This window comes from Phyllobates terribilis, unplaced genomic scaffold, assembly GCF_046119375.1.
Source record: "Phyllobates terribilis strain yellow unplaced genomic scaffold, ASM4611937v1 Scaffold_99__1_contigs__length_5935540, whole genome shotgun sequence".
Lineage (NCBI taxonomy): Eukaryota > Metazoa > Chordata > Amphibia > Anura > Dendrobatidae > Phyllobates > Phyllobates terribilis.
In genome coordinates, this window is record NW_027362859.1 from 842,188 (window position 1) to 854,480 (window position 12,293).

Sequence of the window (12,293 nt, forward strand, 5' to 3'; positions counted from 1 at the left end):
ATGATGGTCCCCACAGTTCCCTACACACTGCATGATGGTCCCCACAGCTCCTTAGATACTGTATGATGGTCCCCACAGCTCCCTAGACACTGTATGATGGTCCCCACAGCTCCCTATGCTCTGCATGATGGTCCCCACAGCTCCCTATGCTCTGCATGATGGCCCCCACAGCTCCCTAGACACTGCATGATGGACCCACAGCTCCCTATGCACTGTATGATGGTCCCCACAGCTCCCTATGCACTGCATAATGGTCCCCACAGCTCCCTATGCACTGTATGATGGTCTCCACAGCTCCCTATGCATTGTCTGATGGTCCCCACAGCTCCCTATGCACTGTATGATGGTCTCTACAACTCCTTATAACTGGCATGATGGTCCCTACAACTCCCTATATCCTGTATAATAGCCCTCACAGCCCCATATATACAGTACTGTATGATGGCCCCCGCAGCCCAATATATACTGTATGATGGCCCCCACACCCACTTGCACACTATATTATGGCCCCTACAGCTCCCTTTATACTGTATGATGGCCCCACAGACCCTTATAAACTGTATTCTGGCACCCACTCCCCATTTTATATAATATGATGGCCCCACTGCCCCTTATATATAGCATGATGACTCCCATAGCCCCTTATAGTATGATGGCACCCACACCCCTTATATATACAGGTGCATCTCACTGAATTAGAATATCATCAAAAAGTTTATTTATTTTAGTTCTTCAATGCTGAAAATGAAACTCATATATTATATAGAGTCATTACAATCAAAGTGATCTATTTCACGTGTTTATTTCTGTTAATGTTGATGATTATGGCCAGGGGCGCACATAGAAATCATGAGAGCCCATAGCAGAAGCTCTAATTGGACCCCTCCCACCAAAAACATAAATATTATATTTGTCTGTGTCACAGAAGAGCCGATCTCACAACTTTCCAGCCTTTACTTCGCTTTTCTAATGTTCCTCCTACTGAAGTCCTAGATCCCTCTTTCATTGCCCCCATGAAGTATGATGCCAATAAAAGTGCCCCCCAAACACAGTATGATACCCCATGGTGCATTCCTCCACATTAGCCTCTACATGAACAGTATAATGACCTTATTGTACCCCACTTCAACTCCCAAGGCAAAGTATGGTGACCCTAATACAGTATGATTCCCCCAACTGTGACTCCCACACAGCCCCCCATACAGTATAATGGGCCTACATACAGTATAATGGCCCACACTAGCCCTCCAAACAGTATAATGGCCCCACACAAACCTTCACACCATATAATTGCTTTCATACAGTATAACGGCCCCCCACATAGCCCTCAAAATATCATAATGGCCCCACATAGACTTCCATATAGTATAATATGCCAACCACAATCCTCCATATAGTATAATGCAGCCTCCAAAATCCTCCATATAGTATAATGCACCCCCCATAATCCTCCATATAGTATAATGAACCCCCCATAATCCTCCATATAGTATAATGAACTTCCCATGGTCCTCAATAGAATATAATGCACTCCCCATAGTCCTCCATACAGTATATTTCACACCCCAAAGGGTAAAATGCAGCCCCCATATAGTATAATGCACCACACAGTCCTGCAGTATTATGGGCACCACGTACTCACTGATTTTAAAATAACGTATGTTTTAAATGAGACGACCCGAGTATAAGCCGAGGCCCCTAATTTTACTACAAAAAAACTGGGAAAACGTATTGAGTTCAGTATAAGCCTAGGGTGGGAAATGCAGCAGCTACTGGAAAATTTCACCATCCTGGTATGTATGGCTCCCTTATCACCAATCCTGGTATCTATGGCACCCCTCATCCCCCAATCCTGGTACATATGGCACCCCTCATCCCCCAATCCTGGTATGAATGGCCCCCCACTCATCCCCCAATCCTGGTATGCATGGCTACCCCTCATCCACCAATCCTGGTATGCATAGCACCCCTCATCCCCCAATCCTGACATGCATGGCCTCCCTCATCCCCAAATCCTGGTATGCATGGTCTCCTCATCCCCCAATCCTAATATGAATGGTCTCCTCATCCCGCAATCCTGGTATGTATGGCCTCTTCATCCCCCAATCCTGGTATGCATGGCCTCTTCATCCCCCATTCCTGGTATATATGGCCCCCCTTATCCCCAATCCTGGTATGCATGGCACCCCTCATACCCCAATCCTGGTATGTGTGGCCTCCTCATCCCCCAATCCTGGTATCTGTGGCCTCCTCATCCCCCAATCCTGGTATGTGTGGCCTTCTAATTCCCCAATCCTGGTATGTGTGGCCCTGTCAACCCCCAATCCTGGTATGCATGGCCCCCTCATCCCCCAATCCTGGTATGTGTGGCCTCCTCATCCCCCAATCCTCGTATGTGTGGCCTCCTCACCCCCCAATACTGGTATGTATGGCCTCCTCACCCCCCAATCCTGGTATGTGTGGCCCCATCACTGCACACACAAAAAATAAACACTTATACTCACCTTCCTTCCTCACCTCTGCTCCAGAGCTGCTGTGTTCTGTCTGCCAGCAGCTCATGTTGGCATCTGAGCAGTGTGAGCTCTCAGTTGTCGAGGTGAGCTGCTGCTGCTGCCGGCATATTCACTCCTCTCCATGCCGGGACTATGGGCGTTGACAAGCGTGAATATGCATTCTCTTTAGTAGCGGGCACTGTAAGCAGGAGCCACGGGCTCAGCGCTCCTCTGTGCCCGCTACTAAAGAGAATGAATATTCCCTCTTCTCCACGCCCATGGAAGTGGAGAAAAGAGAACATTTCCCTTTAGCAGCGGGCACACGTGGTAGCTACAGCAGCCGCTACTGCGTGTGCCCGCTCCTCCGCCGCCGCAACCTCCCACCCCCCCAATACTCACCTATCCTCCTCGCTCCCCCGTGGCTCACGGGCCCCATAGCAGTGGTGTGGCCTGCCACCATTGGTGGTACGCCACAGATTATGGCTTATAGTCAATGAAATCACAAAAGTCATTATCTCAGTAAATTAAAATACTTTATAACATCAGCTTGAAAAATGTTTTTAAAATCCAAAATGTTGGCCTACTGACATGTATGTTCAGTAAATGCCCTCAATACTTGGTCAGGGCTCCTTTTGCATCAATTACAGCATCAATGCGGTGTGGCATGGAGGCTATCAGCCTGTGGCACTGCTGAGGGGTTATGGAAGCCCAGGTGGCTTTGATAGCAGCCTTCAGCTCGTCTGCTTTGTTGGGTTTGGTGTCTCTTATCTTCGTCTTGACAATACCCCATAGATTCTCTATAATAGATTCTCTATGGGGTTAAGGTCATGTGAGTTTGCTGACCAATTAAGCAGAGTGATACTGTTGTTTTTAAACCAGTTATTGGTACTTCTGGCAGTGTGGACAGGTGCCAAGTCCTGCTGGAGAATGAAATTTCCATCTCCAAAAAGCTTGTCGGCAGAGGGAAGCATGAAGTGCTGTAAAATGTCCTGGTAGACGGCTGCGCTGACTTTGGTCTTGATAAAACACAGTGGACCTACACCAGCAGATGACATGGCTCCCCAAACCATCACTGATTGTGGAGACTTCACACTAGACCTCAAGCAGCTTGGATTGTGGCCTCTCCACTCTTCCTCCAGACTCTGGGACCTTGATTTCCAAAGGAAAATTGTAACTCTGGGACCTTGTGGATGGTGTCAATGACTGCCTTCTTGACATTTGTCAAGTCAGCAGTCTTCCCCATGATTGTGGAGCCTACTGAAACAGACTATGGGACATTTTTAAACACTTAGGAAGCCGTTGCAGGTGTTTTTTGTTAATTATTCTAATTTACTGAGATAATGACTTTTGTGTTTTCATTGGCTGTAAGCCATAATCATCAACATTAACAGAAATAAACACTTGAAATAGATCACTCTGTCTGTAATGACTCTATATAATATATCAGTTTCACTTTTTGTATTGAAGAACTCAAATAATTTAACTTTTTGATGATATTGTAATTTAGTGAGATGCACCTGTATATGATGACTGTTGCCCCCAGTGGAATATATGCGGTGTCTATTTTGGGATATTTTAGTACACCCATGATGATACTATAGACAGCCATTATACCTGGAATGGCCCCTTCCTTGCGTGCCGTGCTTTTTTTGGCTTACATGTCTAACAATCACATATGTGTTGTGTCCCTTCCCCCATCATCCTATTGTTCTATTGCTGAATAAATAGGATAGATTTTATACTCCCTGGACTCCTTTGATGGTCTTTTACCCTGCGGGGTTTTCTTTCATATATGGACTCGCTGTGTGGTGGTGATGGTAGAGGACATTGTGTAGCAGGATCATTTTGGCCTTGTATAGTAGTAATTTTGGGAATATTGGTCTTTGTATAGTGTATTTTAGATTAGCAACAGTGGTGTACTGTAATTAAATATGTATAAATCCTCTTTTAAGTGGCAGGGAGGTTATATGGGGAAACATGTACTTTGGGGCTGGGGTCCCTGACCTCTTAGGACCCCAGCAACGCTCCTGCACTGGGGAAAATCAGGGTCTGGAGGCCACTTTAATATGATCATTTTATGGATATGACGCCAAAGAAACTAATGAAGTGCTTTGCAAAGTGCCATAATTATCACAATTCTGAAAAAAAATTGTAAGTTTAGTTCCACTATAAGTGATGTTAATTCTGTTATGAGAGCTAACCTTCTGAGACAATTTATCAATGCGCTGTGTGAATTGTCACATTAAGCTTTGCTACATCTATACATAGTGAAGTTCAGGATCAAAATGTTGCAGGTCCCATCTCTTCTACATAACAATCCCATGGAAATAAAGCTGATCATTTTATCAGATGGGATCATTAGAACTTACCTGGTTGGATCCTTTGTTTCTGGTGGTTTCTTTCCCAGGTCGTCATTAAGGCCCTTTACAATAAGCTCCAAAAACTCATCGGACTTTCTGAATCTTTCAAGCGTTTTCTCCATCACAGAAAGGACAGAAAGGAGGCGCTTATCCTGGCAGAAGAGAATCACAGATATATTGTTCTACATCTTCCAGATGTTTGGATTTATCTACAGACTAATGATTAATCTCGCATGAAGAATGATAATATTATAACAGATCACAATTTTTGGGTAAAATTATTCAATTTTAAAAAAATATATATAGCAATTACATTATTCTGACAAGACCAATTTTTTGTTTTTTTTCCTCCCCTTTTTCCCAAAAAATATAACTTTGTTTTTTCATTAACATAGACGGAGGGCTTGTGTTTTGTGGGACTAGTTGTTCTTTGGAATGACAACATTCAATTTAGCACATAAAGTATTGAAAAATGGGGAAAAAATCAAAGTAAGGTTATTATTTTTGTTTGTTTGGGTTTTTTTATGAACATTTAAAAAAAAATGTGGTTTGTGAGACCATTTTCATCTTGCGAAGACCTAATTTTATAAAATGATCCCATTGATGGAGTTGTCGGCTTTTTCTTGTGGAGAGATCAGTAGTTACAAGTTTCTGATTGCATTTTTGGGAGGGAAGTAGAGAGACCCAAAAACCACAACCACAACCATGGCACTTTACTGTCCTTTACAGCATTGACCCGACGTGTAATAGATTTATATATAATGAAAGATTGTACTTATGTCAATGCAGCAGTAACAAATATTGTTTTACGCTTTTTCTTTTTTATAGTTGGCCAGAAAACCGCAGAACCTTAAGCAGAAAATGACATGAATGAGACCATCTGCCCGGCTTGTACCGGATCCGGGGGTGTTACGTACAAGGCGAAGGTCCCAGAATAAGGATTTGCTTCATTTTGGTGCAGAGTTTCTAGTAGTTTCTGGTTACTACTGTTACAGGCAGATGCCGTCTGCATAATACAGCCAGCACCGCCTCAACCCCCTCCATGCATGTGGACCCCGGCACAAACACTCAGGTACATCCTTTTATGCTAAGACATTAGTAATTCTACAATTATCACACACAACTTATATACAGAAACCCCCCAACCGTCCCCGATCCAATGGGACTGTCCGGCTGTCGCTGGAGGTCGGGGCTGTGTCCTGACAAGCTGTGTTCTGTCAGGACAGTCTGTGTAGTACAAGAATGTCTCATGCCGTGCTGCTGTGATCGCTCCTGGAGAGGGGCAGCATCCGCTCCACACGCCTCGTACACGCCCGGCTCCGCTCCGTAAACCTCGTACACATGCGGCTCCACTCCGTACACCTCGTACACGCCCGGCTCCGCTCCGTACACCTCGTACACACACAGCTCCGCTCCGCACGCCTCGTACACGCCCGGCTCCGCTCCGTACGCCTCGTAAACGCCCGGCTCCGCTCCGTACGCCTCGTACACGCCCGGCTCCGCTCCGCACGCCTCGTACACGTCCGGCTCCGCTCCGCACGCCTCGTACACGCCCGGCTCCGCTCCGTACACCTCGTACACACGCGGCTCCGCTCAGTACACCTCGTACACGCCCGGCTCCGCTCCGTACGCCTCATACACACACGGCTCTGCTCCGTATACCCCGTACACACGCGGCTCTGCTCCGTACACCTCGTACATGCGCGGCTCTGCTCCGTACACCTCGTACACGCGCGGCTCCGCTCCGTACACCTCGTACACGCGCGGCTCCGCTCCGTACACCTCGTACACGCGCGGCTCCGCTCCGTACACCTCGTACACGCGCGGCTCCGCTCCGTACTCCTCGTACACGCGCGGCTCCGCTCCGTACTCCTCGTACACGCGCGGCTCCGCACACCTCGTACACACACGGCTCCGCTCCGTACACCTCGTACACACGCGGCTCCGCTCCGTACACCTAGTACACACGCGGCTCCGCTCCGTACTCCTCGTACACACGCGGCTCCGCTCCGTACACCTCGTACACACGCGGCTCCGCTCCGTACACCTCGTACACGCGCGGCTCCGCTCCGTACACCTCGTACACGCGCGGCTCCGCTCCGTACACCTCGTACACGCGCGGCTCCTCTCCGTACACCTCGTACACGCGCGGCTCCACTCCGTACACCTCGTACACACGCGGCTCCTCTCCGTACACCTCGTACACACGGCTCTGCTCCGTACACCTCGTACACACACGGCTCCGCTCTGTACAGCTCGTACACACGGCTCTGCTCCGTACGCCTCGTACACACACGGCTTCGCTCCGTACACCTTGTACACACGGCTCTGCTCCGTACACCTCGTACACACGCGGCTCCGCTCCGTACACCTCATACACGCGCGGCTCCTCTCCGTACACCTCGTACACGCGCGGCTCCGCTCCGTACTCCTCGTACACACGGCTCTGCTCCGTACACCTCGTACACACGCGGCTCCGCTCCGTACACCTCGTACATGCGGCTCCGCTCCGTACACCTCGTACACACGCGGCTCCGCTCCGTACACCTCGTACACGCGCGGCTCCTCTCCGTACACCTCGTACACGCGCGGCTCCGCTCCGTACTCCTCGTACACACGGCTCTGCTCCGTACACCTCGTACACACGCGGCTCCGCTCCGTACACCTCGTACACGCGGCTCCGCTCCGTACACCTCGTACATGCGCGGCTCTGCTCCGTACACCTCGTACACGCGCGGCTCCGCTCCGTACACCTCGTACACGCGCGGCTCCGCTCCGTACACCTCGTACACGCGCGGCTCCGCTCCGTACACCTCGTACACGCGCGGCTCCGCTCCGTACTCCTCGTACACGCGCGGCTCCGCTCCGTACTCCTCGTACACACGCGGCTCCGCACACCTGGTACACACACGGCTCCGCTCCGTACACCTCGTACACACGCGGCTCCGCTCCGTACACCTAGTACACACGCGGCTCCGCTCCGTACTCCTCGTACACACGCGGCTCCGCTCCGTACACCTCGTACACGCGCGGCTCCGCTCCGTACACCTCGTACACGCGCGGCTCCGCTCCGTACACCTCGTACACGCGCGGCTCCTCTCCGTACACCTCGTACACGCGCGGCTCCTCTCCGTACACCTCGTACACACGCGGCTCCTCTCCGTACACCTCGTACACACGGCTCTGCTCCGTACACCTCGTACACACACGGCTCCGCTCTGTACAGCTCGTACACACGGCTCTGCTCCGTACGCCTCGTACACACACGGCTCCGCTCCGTACACCTTGTACACACGGCTCTGCTCCGTACACCTCGTACACACGCGGCTCCGCTCCGTACACCTCGTACACGCGCGGCTCCTCTCCGTACACCTCGTACACGCGCGGCTCCGCTCCGTACTCCTCGTACACACGGCTCTGCTCCGTACACCTCGTACACACGCGGCTCCGCTCCGTACACCTCGTACACACGCGGCTCTGCTCCGTACACCTCGTACACGCGGCTCCGCTCCGTACACCTCGTACACACGCGGCTCTGCTCCGTACACCTCGTACACGCGGCTCCGCTCCGTACACCTCGTACACGCGGCTCCGCTCCGTACACCTCGTACACACGCGGCTCCGCTCTGTACAGCTCGTACACACGGCTCTGCTCCGTACGCCTCGTACACACGCGGCTCCGCTCCGTACACCTCGTACACACGCGGCTCTGCTCCGTACACCTCGTACACACGCGGCTCCGCTCCGTACACCTCGTACACACGCGGCTCCGCTCCGTACACCTCGTACACACGCGGCTCCGCTCCGTACACCTCGTACACACGCGGCTCTGCTCCGTACACCTCGTACACACGCGGCTCTGCTCCGTACACCTCGTACACACACGGCTCTGCTCCGTACACCTCGTACACGCGCGGCTCCGCTCCGTACACCTCGTAAACACGCGGCTCTGCTCCGTACACCTCGTACACAGGCGGCTCTGCTCCGTACACCTCGTACACACGCGGCTCCGCTCCGTACACCTCGTACACACACGGCTCTGCTCCATACACCTCGTACACACGCGGCTCTGCTCCGTACACCTCGTACACACGCGGCTCTGCTACATCCACACTGTAAACCCCTCCTGACCCCACACATAAACTTCAGCTCATCCAGCACCATGACAACCAGCACAAGAGTCCTGCATCCACTGAGGCCCCTGATCATGTGACCCCTGACTCCTCCCCTCCTGTGACCTCATCACAGCTCCTGTACGCACAGAGCAGCCATATATGTGGTGGCGGCTCTGCAGGTGGAGGTATGTGGAGACCCCATTACTGGGCGCAGGGGGCGTTAACCCCTTCAGCACGGAGACTCTTTTGGGGTCTTGTGTAGCCCCTTTATAAGAATCATAAGGTTTTTGTTCTGTTTCCTGTAATAGATACATGCGACCCAACTATGGAGACAGGAAGGGAGGAAACGTATTGTTCTCATAGCACAGGACCCCTTTACTGGCCACACAGTGTAATGCCCCCATTATGCCCCTTATGCAGGTTGTATGATGCCCCCACACAGTGTAATGCCCCCATTATGCCCCTTATGCAGGTTGTATGATGCCCCCACACAGTATAATGCCCCCATTATACCCCTTATGCAGTATGTATGATGCCCCCACACAGTGTAATGCCCCCATTATGCCGCTTATGCAGGATGTATGATGCCCCCACACAGTGTAATGCCCCCCATTATGCCCCTTATGCAGGATGTATGATGCCCCCACACAGTGTAATGCCCCCATTATGCCCCTTATGCAGGATGTATGATGCCCCCACACAGTGTAATGCCCCCATTATGCCCCTTATGCAGGATGTATGATGCCCCCACACAGTGTAATGCCCCCATTATGCCCCTTATGCAGGATGTATGATGCCCCCACAGTGTAATGCCCCCATTATGCCCCTTATGCAGTATGTATGATGCCCCCACACAGTGTAATGCCCCCATTATGCCCCTTATGCAGGATGTATGATGCCCCCACACAGTGTAATGCCCCCATTATGCCCCTTATGCAGGATGTATGATGCCCCCACACAGTGTAATGCCCCCATTATGTCCCTTATGCAGGATGTATGATGCCCCCACACAGTGTAATGCCCCCATTATACCCCTTATGCAGTATGTATGATGCCCCCACACAGTGTAATGCCCCCATTATGCCCCTTATACATTATGTATGATGCCCCCACAGTGTAATGCCCCCATTATGCCCCTTATACAGTCTGTATGATGCCCCCACAGTGTAATGCCCCCCATTTTGCCCCTTTGCAGTATGTATGATGCCCCCACACAGTGTAATGCCCCCTTTATACCCCTTATGCAGGATGTATGATGCCCCCACACTGTGTAATGCCCCCATTATGCCCCTTATGCAGGATGTATGATGCCCCCATTATGCCCCTTATACAGTATGTATGATGCCCCCACAGTGTGATGCCCCCATTATGCCTCTTATACAGTATGTATGATGCCCCCCACAGTGTAATGCCCCCATTATGCCCCTTATGCAGGATGTATGATGCCCCCACACAGTGCAATGCCCCCATTATGCCCCTTATGCAGTATGTATGATGCCCTCACACAGTGTAATGCCCCCATTATGCCCCTTATGCCGGATGTATGATGCCCGCACACAGTGTAATGCCCCCATTATGCCCCTTAAGCTGGATGTATGATGCCCCCACACAGTGTAATGCCCCCATTATGCCCCTTATGCAGGATGTATGATGCCCCCATTATGCCCCTTATGCAGTATATAGGATGCCCCACACAGTGTAATGCCCCCATTATGCCCCTTATGCAGGATGTATGATGCCCCCACACAGTGTAATGCCCCCATTATGCCCCTTATGCAGTATGTATGATGCCCTCACACAGTGTAATGCCCCCATTATGCCCCTTATGCAGGATGTATGATGCCCCCACACAGTGTAATGCCTCCATTATGCCCCTTAAGCTGGATGTATGATGCCCCCACACAGTGTAATGCCACCATTATGCCCCTTATACAGGATGTGTAATGTCCCCATTATGCCCCTTATGCAGTATATATGATGCCCCACACAGTGTAATGCCCCCATTATGCCCCTTATGCAGGATGTATGATGCCCCCACACAGTGTAATGCCCCCATTATGCCCCTTATGCAGGATGTATGATGCCCCCACACAGTGTAGTGCCCCCATTATGCCCCTTATGCAGGATGTATGATGCCCCCACACAGTGTAATGCCCCCATTACACCCCTTATGTAGGATGTATGATGCCACCACACAGTGTAATACCCCCATTATGCCCCTTATGCAGGATGTATGATGCCCCCACACAGTGTAATGCCCCCATTATGCCCCTTATGCAGGATGTATGATGCCCCCACACAGTGTAATGCCCCCATTATACCCCTTATGCAGTATGTATGATGCCCCCACACAGTGTAATGCCCCCATTATGCCCCTTATGCAGGATGTATGATGCCCCCACACTGTGTAATGCCCCCATTATGCCCCTTATGCAGGATGTATGATGCCCCCATTATGCCCCTTATGCAGTATGTATGATGCCCCCACAGTGTAATGCCCCCATTATGCCCCTTATGCAGGATGTATGATGCCCCCACACAGTGTAATGCCCCCATTATGCCCCTTATGCAGTATGTATGATGCCCCCACACAGTGTAATGCCCCCATTATGCCCCTTATGCAGGATGTGTGATGCCCCCACACAGTGTAATGCCCCCATTATGCCCCTTATGCTGGATGTATGATGACCGCACACAGTGTAATGCCCCCATTATGCCCCTTATGCAGGATGTATGATGCCCCCACACAGTGTAATGCCCCCATTATACCCCTTATGCAGTATGTATGATGCCCCCACACAGTGTAATGCCCCCATTATGCCCCTTATACAGTATGTATGATGCCCCCCATTATGCCCCTTATGCAGTCTGTGTAATGCCCCCCATTTTGCCCCTTATGCAGTATGTATAATGCTCCCACACAGTGTAATGCCCCCTTTATACCCCTTATGCAGGATGTATGATGCCCCCACACTGTGTAATGCCCCCATTATGCCCCTTATGCAGGATGTATGATGCCCCTTATGCAGGATGTATGATGCCCCCACACAGTGTAATGCCCCCATTATGCCCCTTATGCAGTATGTATGATGCCCTCACACAGTGTAATGCCCCCATTATGCCCCTTATGCAGGATGTATGATGCCCCCACACAGTGTAATGCCCCCATTATGCCCCTTAAGCTGGATGTATGATGCCCCCACACAGTGTAATGCCCCCATTATGCCCCTTATACAGTATGTATGATGCCCCCACAGTGTAATGCATCTATTATGCCCCTTATGCAGTCTGTATGATGCCCCCACACAGTGTAATGCCCCCCATTT

At 50.9% G+C, this 12,293-nt stretch overlaps 1 protein-coding gene across 1 annotated transcript in view; it reads left to right on the top strand.

The window, feature by feature from the left end:
• The first annotated feature begins 9,066 nt into the window (after positions 1–9,066).
• LOC141198696 (uncharacterized) overlaps positions 9,067–12,293 on the top strand; it is a 29,575-nt gene continuing 26,348 nt past the window's right edge. Inside the window, exon 1 of the mRNA XM_073663103.1 lies at positions 9,067–9,152. The gene's annotated coding sequence lies outside the window, so the exon portion shown is untranslated. The remainder of the gene's footprint in view (positions 9,153–12,293) is intronic.